General features: G+C 44.6%; 1 long non-coding RNA gene across 1 annotated transcript in view; it reads left to right on the forward strand.

The window, feature by feature from the left end:
• The first annotated feature begins 7,070 nt into the window (after nucleotides 1-7,070).
• LOC121841224 overlaps nucleotides 7,071-8,983 on the forward strand; it is a 2,361-nt gene continuing 448 nt past the window's right edge. Inside the window, exons 1-2 of the long non-coding RNA XR_006080255.1 lie at nucleotides 7,071-8,570; nucleotides 8,743-8,983. The exon at nucleotides 8,743-8,983 is cut by the window's right edge and continues 448 nt beyond it. This is a non-coding gene — a long non-coding RNA (uncharacterized LOC121841224). The remainder of the gene's footprint in view (nucleotides 8,571-8,742) is intronic.

Here is an 8,983-nt window from a genome sequence, read left to right on the forward strand (position 1 = left end):
ACCTGGCTGTTGGAACCAATAACGAACTTCTCCTATTCTCTCCAGCGCTTCATATGGTCCTTTCCATGTGGCTAACACTTTACACTCTACCGTGGGGACCAGCCCCAACACCTTATCTCCCGGTTGAAAGTCCCTCAGGGTAGACTGCCGGTTATAAGTGTGCTGCTGGTACTCTTATGCTTGCCTCATGTGCTCTTTTATTATGGGTGTGACTGTGGCTATCCTGTCGTGCTCTATAACACTAGTATAGGGGGTGGACAGGTGCTCCCAGGTTTCCCCTGCAATGTCTAAGATTCCCCGGGGGTGCCTCCCATAAACCAGGAGGTGCCTCCCATAAACCACTTTTTCACATAAAGTGTGAAAACCCCAGCTATGCTTGGGGAACCTCTCCAACATCAGATACGGCAACATGAAATCCCAGTTTTTCCCATCCTTATCGATTACCTTCCTGAGCATTGACTTCAAGGTGTGGTTGAATCTCTCAACCAGCCCCTCCGTCTGAGGATGGTAAACCGATATCCTCAACTGTTTCACCTGCCGCAACTTACAAAGGTCCACTATAAGGCTCAACATAAAGGGTGTCCCCTGGTCAGTAAGTATCTCTTTCGGAATCCCTACCCTGGTGAACAGGAGCACTAATTCCGATATTTTTTGGAAGCCATCGTCGGAAAGGGAATGGCTTCTGGGTAATGTTTGGCATAATCTAGGATGACAAGAATGTATTGGTGCCCTCTGGTGGATTTGGGAAGCGGGCCCACTATATCCATTGCTATCCTCTCAAATGGCATTTCAATTATGGGGAGTGGCACAAACGGGCTTCTAACAGCTGGTTGGGGAGCTGTTAACTGGCACTCAGGGCACTCCCCACAATGTCTAGCCACTTTAGCCTGAATCCCTGGCCAGTGAAACCTCCTCAAAATCATGTATCGGGTTTATCAATACCACAGTGTGTCCCCAAAATGTGCCCATGAGCTAAGTCCAGTACTGTTCTCCAGTACCGGGTGGAGACCAACAACTGTTCCACTACATCAACCCCTAGTTTGGCCACTCTGTACACCAAACACTTTTCCATGATGAAGTGGGGGAAACTATTAGGCATCGTGTCATCATTTATGGGGGTACCATCTACGACCTGCACATCGGCTCTGGCTTGCTGCAGGGTTGGATCCTGGATCTGGGCCATACCAAAGTTATTTAGGGAGCCGGCCAGGCCTGTTGGTTCTAGATAGTCCCTCTCTGTGCCCTCTGGGGCCAAATCAACCCCGGCTCCACTAGTACTGGGCTGCTCATTATGGACGGTATCTGCCTATTATTCCTCATCCTCCCATACTAGCACCTGTGAGACTGGCCCCTGGAGACCTTCTATTTTCTTGGCTTTGGTTGAGGGTTAGATGCTACTGGCTGCTTGGTCAGGGGTTTTGGATTCTCAAATATGCTGTTCTTTTGGCCTAACCTCGCAAAGTTAGGAAAGTATCTACCCAGTATTACATTGTACGGCATCGTCGGGAGCACAACGAATTCATAATCCAGCAAGCCATCCTCAGTTTGTATGCTCACTACGGCTGTGGGGTACGGGCGGGTATCACCATGAATGCACGTAACACTGACGTCCTGATTTAAATCCAGTTTATGAGTCGGAACTAAGTTCGCTACAACCAAGGTTAACATACTGCCAGAATCAAGCAGGGCGGCCACCTCTTTCACTTCAACCTTCACCAAACATATGTATTTATTGCTTGGTCTTTCAAGTACAGTGGTTACCACAGGACATGCATATAATATGTTAGTTTCTTCTTTTTCACCGATGTTACATTGCATTGGCTCCTCTTTAATAGGGAGGAGAAGGTCATTGAGCGACTGTCCTTTATGTTACAGCAAACAGTTAAACACAATCCTATCCTTTCCATTGTGATGCACAATATGGCGGGGTATAAACCAGTAGATTGTTCAGCTATCTTGGGTGGCACCAGTGACACGTTTCCTGCCGTCTGCAGCTTCTTTATCTCCTGGCAGTACACCTCAGAGCCTTTTGGGTGCTGCGGTGTCTTGGCAGTACAGCTTCCTTTGGAGCGTTTAGAGTTGCATCATTGCCTCTACGAAGCAGGGGTGTAGCGTAGTGCTGAACGCCATCAAGTTCTATACTAGAGGTGGATGTCTGGATTCATGGCTTGCTGGTCTTATTTCAATTGAGGCGCCAACTTTTCACTCACATAGGAAATGGTATTGAGCTGCCAAAGTACACACTGGCTGTATGGGTATCAGGAGGTGAGGCATGTCTGAACCAATCAGCAGCGGAGGTTGAGCTTGGTCCACCAGTGGCAAACAAAGCTTACGGAGGTGGTCATATCGCCTTTGGCGAGCTGCTACTGGATAGGAGTGTTCGGAAAGGCCTAGGTTGTCTGCGGCGAATGCCTGCCATATCCAATAATTCTTAAAAGGTTTGAGCAGGGTGGACACATCAAGGGTAACCGAGGCACCTTGCAGTTGCACAAGGGCTTGTAGACCTGTCCTGAGGGTGAGGGTCTCAGGCTCAGAAGTTAAGTTTATTTGTTGAACAGCCTGTGGCAGGATGATGCTACGCTTCGAGCCATCGTTGAGCACGATGTATGTCTCCAGGAATCGGTCACCATTGTGAAGTAAGACTTTCACGACCTTCAGCAATTGATTGGGTCTGTCCAGGTATACCTTGGTCGTAGGGACACTCACCATGATAACACTTTTCTTGTTTTCCTGAATGGCGTCATGAAGTATCGTTCGGTGCTGCTGTTTACATGTCTTGCAGGATTGTCTGAGGGTGCAAGCATGAGCTTTGTTGATTTGTCCATACTTCTAACACCTTTTTACATTCTTTATCCACTTGATTATCTGTCCTGTGTTTAGCTTCTTGAACTCTTCACATGAGTTGAGAAAGTGTTCTTTAGTGTCACCGTGGGTACAGTATGGCTTGGGTTTGGATTTCTCCTTCGATTGAGCAGGCTCCTTGGGGTTTGGTACTTCACTTGCGTTGAAGAGGATTGAAGCAGATTTCTCCTTCTGTCTCGTCAAGGCACGGTGGTCAACCTTGAATGGCTTAGGCATATCACATTGATAGAGGGTTGCGACTCTGCTTGATATGCGCTTAGCCCGGGACTTCTTCTGCAACCAGACTGCCAAGTAGTGCAGGGTGTATGTCTGGTCCGTGCCAGTTCTGAGGATGCCGCGATCGAAGCAGTACTCAACGAATTCATCCCGGAAGCTCTGTGGCATCTTGCTCAAGAGCCAGACGATGTGGGATCTGAGCTCATAGCGGTTCTACCCTTCAAGGGTCCTGAGCATGCCTATCAGTGAGTGGATAGACAGGACAAAGGAGTTGAAGGCTTCTACATCTCCGAACCTGACAGCTGGGGAGTTTAGGATGGTGCTAGCTCACACTGGACGAGTTGGCGGAGCAGACCATACTTGTCCTGCAGGCTTGTAAGGCAGAAATGTAAGGTAACGGGTCGTGCATATAGGCATTAGCGAGCAGGACTGCACTCTGTAGTTTCAGGTGGGCCAGGAGCACTTTATACTTATACCACTCATTTAGGTGTCTGTGACTGCTCAACAGGTCATCTAGGGCCATCTTGAATATGGCAAAGTCACTCTCTCTACCACTCTCGAAGTAGGGCAATGACGGCTTCAGTATGCCGTATGATGAGGCAATCAGCTGATCTGTGATAGGTGGTGGAGCAGGCTCTGGGTAGGGTGCCATCTGTCCCAGGGCATGTTATGGTGCTGCTGGATTGGGATAGGACACGCCTAAGCCTGGATAGAAGCCTGGTGCTGCTGGAGCTGAATAAGTCATGCTTTGCCACGCAGGTATGTAGGGTTCACCTGGAACAGGGTATGGTGCAAATCCTGGTACAGGATGTTACGCTGCAGATGCTGGTCCAGGGTATGGAGCCACGGGAACTGGAGCTGGGTGAGAAACCACGGGAGCTGGAGCAGGGTGCATAACCATGGGAGCTGGAGTAGGGTGCAGAACCCCGGGAACTGGAGCAGGGTACAGAACCATGGGAGCTGGAGCATGGTGCAGAACCATGGGAGCTGGAGTATGGTGCAGAACCATGGGAGCTGGAGTAGGGTGCAGAACCACGGGAGCTGGAGTAGGGTGCAGAACCACGGGAGCTGGAGCAGGGTGCAGAACCATGGGAGCTGGAGCAGGGTGCAGAACCACGGGAGCGGGAGTAGGGTGCAGAACCACGGGAGCTGGAGTAGGGTGCAGAACCACGGGAGCTGGTGTTAAGTGCCTCAGGTAGGCAGGGAGAAGACGATGTGAGTCTTCATAGGCCCTGCCTCTTTCTCCTAGGTTGGTGTTTTGTGGTTTTGTCAGTGAGTCAGACACAAAGCTGCCACATGATTCATCAGACGGTGCTGGTGAGGGGGCTCATCTGAGTCATCTGGGGTTTGGCTGCAACAACATCTTCATCCTTTTCTTTAAGAAATTATTTGACAAGCTTGGCTAGCTCTAGCACATCAACTACCTTCTGTAGATGCCTGTTCAGTTGTGTAGCTATTGCTTCTCGGGCCTGGTGAGCTTCCTTCTGTCGACGCTGAGCTTCTTCTTGTTGTCGCTGAGCTTCTATGTGTCGACACTCTATGTCAACGTTGTGATCTTGCTCTAGCTGAAGTCGTAGGTCATTCAACTCCATGAGCTTCATTCTTTCCTCCAACATAGCTGCTTGGAAGTCGGATAGGTCTGGGAATTGGCACACCAATGACTATAATATAAGTATAACAATCACTATCACAATACCTATAATTATCACTATAATATAACTATAACTATACATACAACTCAATGGGTTATAGAGCATACTTGATAAACAAAGATTTCCACCATACAGAGACCTAAGCTTATGGGGTGGGCAACTCCAGTCCTCGGGGCCTGATTGGTGTCACACTTTTTCTCCATCCCTACCAAACACAGCTAATTCATCAAATTGCATTCAAACTGAAGATCATGATTAGTTGAGTCATGTGTGTTAGCTGGGGCAAAACTGTGACACCAATCAGGCCCCCGAGGACTGAAACTGCCCACCCCTGCATCTAGTGTGTCACAGGTTGTGGTAGTCGGGCCGAGTCAATATCCCGGCCGTCAGTCTTCATACTAGCCCCTCCAAGTAGCCACGGTCCGCCCACATCGAAGCTCAGCTCTGGATACAGCGATATTCTCCCAAACGACAAGATAGTTAATCTTACCCTCTCTTCTCTTCTTATTCTACTCACAGCTTTGACTCTTTCTCTCTTCCAACTTGCCCCTTTTCTTTCAATGACTGATGATCAGATAATTCTCGCTTCCTCTTTGACACTTGTAAGAATTTCCTTGCCTCTTAACTATTTATATATGTTTTATAAATTGGCTATATCAGCATACCGTCAAAAAAATATAAGGTAGTGTATATGGGTGATTTTGCAAATACGGGCCTTTTTTTGTCTAAGGGTTAGATTTTTACCTCCATTAAGTCAAGACTAAAATACCCTTCAACTCTTTTTTTCAGCTTTCAATATGTTTTTTTGTTGTCTTATTTTCTAAAGCATTTCATGTCTTGATTTCAATGTTTTTGTCCTGTCTCACACCCAGACATTCTGCTATGTGTTACACTTACAAAAGTCCTGATAATTATGAAATATTTAATGCACCTCTTAAAGATAGAGTCAAAGAAAGGGAAACTATATACATATTACATGTGCATAAGCCACAACTACAGTTGTCTCTAACTATTGTGTCATTACCAAGACAACAAGCAAATGAGTTTGTGTACTTGGTTACCATGGATATGAGAAGTGACAGTGGAGAACATGGAAGTCATGGAGGGAGATTCAAATGTTGATGCCGGAAATGACAGAAAAATAAAGGTAGATATGACTTGAGAATATAATATTGTATGTTATTACCAAATAGACTAGAATTTCATCAAATGATGTTAGATTTTTTTAACATTCTGTTTTAATTATGTGTATTTAGGATACATTGTATGCTAGAATCCCTGCTATTTATGACCAAATACAGTAAACATGTCATTCGTAACATACGTCATTACCACCACATAGTGAACTGTGATGGTAAGGACAGAATGTGGTGGTAATGACTAAATGTATTAGTTAATACATTCTGACTTAGCTTAAGACCTGAAAAGACATAACATGATCATGCTTAAGGTGAAATTGAACACTTATTTGCTAAATTAGACCATAACCTTTTGTATTATGTTTACGATTTTGATGTCTATTTTTGTGACTTACTATGGTTTTTGCGGACTTTAATTAATTATTTAATTAAAGCAAACAAGACCCTATAAGATACCAGGAGTATCTGAAGAAACAAAAAGAAAGATACCTCAAGAGAAAAGAAAGTGGTGAACTGAAATCCATCTCATATTTTTCCCAGTGAGAAAAACAGGGGGAAATGAGGCCATGGAAACCAAAGAAACAGAATATCAACTATCCAGAAAATAGTGGTTATGGAGTCATACCTGTCAAGGAACACACCACCACACTCACCTGAAGTCTTACAGCTACAGAATGATGACCTACCTGCCCCTCAAACGGCACAGGATTTTCCATCCTGTTCAAACTCATAAACACCAAGACAGAGAAAGGTGAGAAAAAATACAGATCCAAAGTCTACAGGGATCTATGTATGGCCAATATGAAGTTGGAGGCCGCAAAAAGTGTCACGTTCTGACCTTTATTTCCTTTGTTTTGTCTTTATTTAGTATGGTCAGGGCGTGAGTTGGGGTGGGCAGTCTATGTTTGTTTTTCTATGTTTGGTTTCTGTTTCGGCCTAGTATGGTTCTCAATCAGAGGCAGGTGTCGTTAGTTGTCTCTGATTGAGAATCATACTTAGGTAGCCTGGGTTTCACTTTTGAGTTGTGTGTGTTTGTTTCCGTGTGAGTGTTTGTTGCCACACGGTACTGTTTCGGTTTCGTTCATGTTCACGTTTATTGTTTTGTATTTTCATAGTGTTCAGTTTATATCTTAAAATAAAACGTTATGGACACTTACCACACTGCGCCTCAGAAGAGGAGGAGGAATGCTGTTACAAAAAGAAAACAGAGAAAGTGTAAAAAAAAAAAAATATGATAGATTGTCAGTGAAGATCCGGATTTTGAATTCTCCCAGAACAAAAACAAAAAAACAAATGCAGTCAAAGCCACAGAATCAGAGAAAAATACTTTTGTTACATAGTACCATCATCTCAGAGCTGCGAGAGAAATACCAGAAGCAACAGAGTGCAAAAGACCACCAAATGATATCCAAGGTTTTGGCTGGGAAAATACTGAAAAGCACTGCACGGTGAAAATAGCACAAATAGAATTTGGATTCTCTGCAAAGACAATGCGGGCAAACAACAAACAGCCAACCTGTCTGAAGTACTCAAGAAAGAGACATTTGAATGCAATCAGCCCAGCAACAGAAGATGAAATAAAAAGGTTATTTGAACGTGATGATAACAGTCAAGCATCAAAAGGAAAAAGGGAAACATTGACAAGACACAAGAATAAAATGCAGAAGTGATACCTGAACGACACACTGGCAAAACTCCATCAGAAGTTCAAGATAGAATTACCAGAGGTCAAGCTGTCATATACAGAGTTCACCAAAAGACGTGCCTTTTGGATTGTCAATCGATCAGTGTAAGACACATGCCAACCTTCCGTTCATGGCAGACAAGTTGTTATAGCACAAAGAGCTCCAGACTTCCTCTTTTGATGGTGGACAACCAACATGGTGGTTTGAGTGGTAAGGCAAGGCAGAAGCGAGAGCGAGAGTGAAGAAAACAAAAGATGGAACAAAATAGAAGTTTACTGTCCATTTGACTGTAAAGGTACCCTTCAAACTCTACTGGAAGACTTCACATCCAATGAGAAGAACACACTCGGGAAACATGTCTTCAATATCAGACATCACTATTCTACATCAAGGAGTCTCAGAAAACATCCTATAGAAGTTAATCCTTCATGTGGATTTCACAGAGAACTACCTGTGCATGTATGCCTCTGAAATACAGGCGGTGTATTTTGGAGACTCTCACCAGCAGACAACACTTCACACCGGGGTTGTATACACTAAAGAAGGTGTTGTGTCAGTGTGATCAGTCAGCTCATCAATGCATCATGACCACTCGGCATGACGCATCAAAAGTCCTCTCCCACCTCCACGAGTTGAATCCATCTGCCACTGTACTCCGTATTGTATGTGATGGACCGATCACACAGTACAGATCCGAGAAGAATTTCTTCAACCTGAGCACAATTCCATTTCAACTGGGGTTTCAGACGATCACCTGGAATTCTTGGTGTCTGGACATGGGAAAGGTCCTGGGGATGGATCGGTGCAGCTGTGAAGAGAAAAGCAGATTCCATATTTGCAAAAGAAAAGGACCTTCCGAACGGACAAGTTTTCTACGAGGAACTTTCAAAAGAGCAGTCAAATGTGAAGCTCTTTTACGCCACAGAGCAAGAGATTGAGAAAATGGATCCCCTGCTACCAGATTGTCTGGAGAGGATCCGTGGAACAATGAATATACACCAGGAAATATTGATCATGTAAAACTATAGATTTGTAATGACAAAGTGTAGATCAAACTGTAGATTTTCAAATCAATCTTTATCTTTTCATTATGTTAACACTTTCAGTAAACACTTAAATTACTCAACAAAATGTGTTATAGATTTCCTGCATGTTCATCAATTTAAGAAATCTTCTATGTGTTTACAGATCGTTACTGCCATTCCAGGACAAATCACATGGAGAGCTCTAAGTTGGTTCTGCTCAACTCCACTGTGTGATTGTTATGGCCCACAGACCATGATAATTCAACAAACAGAGGCAGAAAGCAGAACCTTCCACTTCCACTTGCACAACACCACAGCCATCTCCTAGCTCAGTACAACCCATTGCCGACATACATGAGGGACTGATTGAAAAGTGGTGTGTTGTGAAATATGATGAAGACCCT

This window comes from Oncorhynchus tshawytscha, linkage group LG28 (assembly GCF_018296145.1).
Source record: "Oncorhynchus tshawytscha isolate Ot180627B linkage group LG28, Otsh_v2.0, whole genome shotgun sequence".
Lineage (NCBI taxonomy): Eukaryota > Metazoa > Chordata > Actinopteri > Salmoniformes > Salmonidae > Oncorhynchus > Oncorhynchus tshawytscha.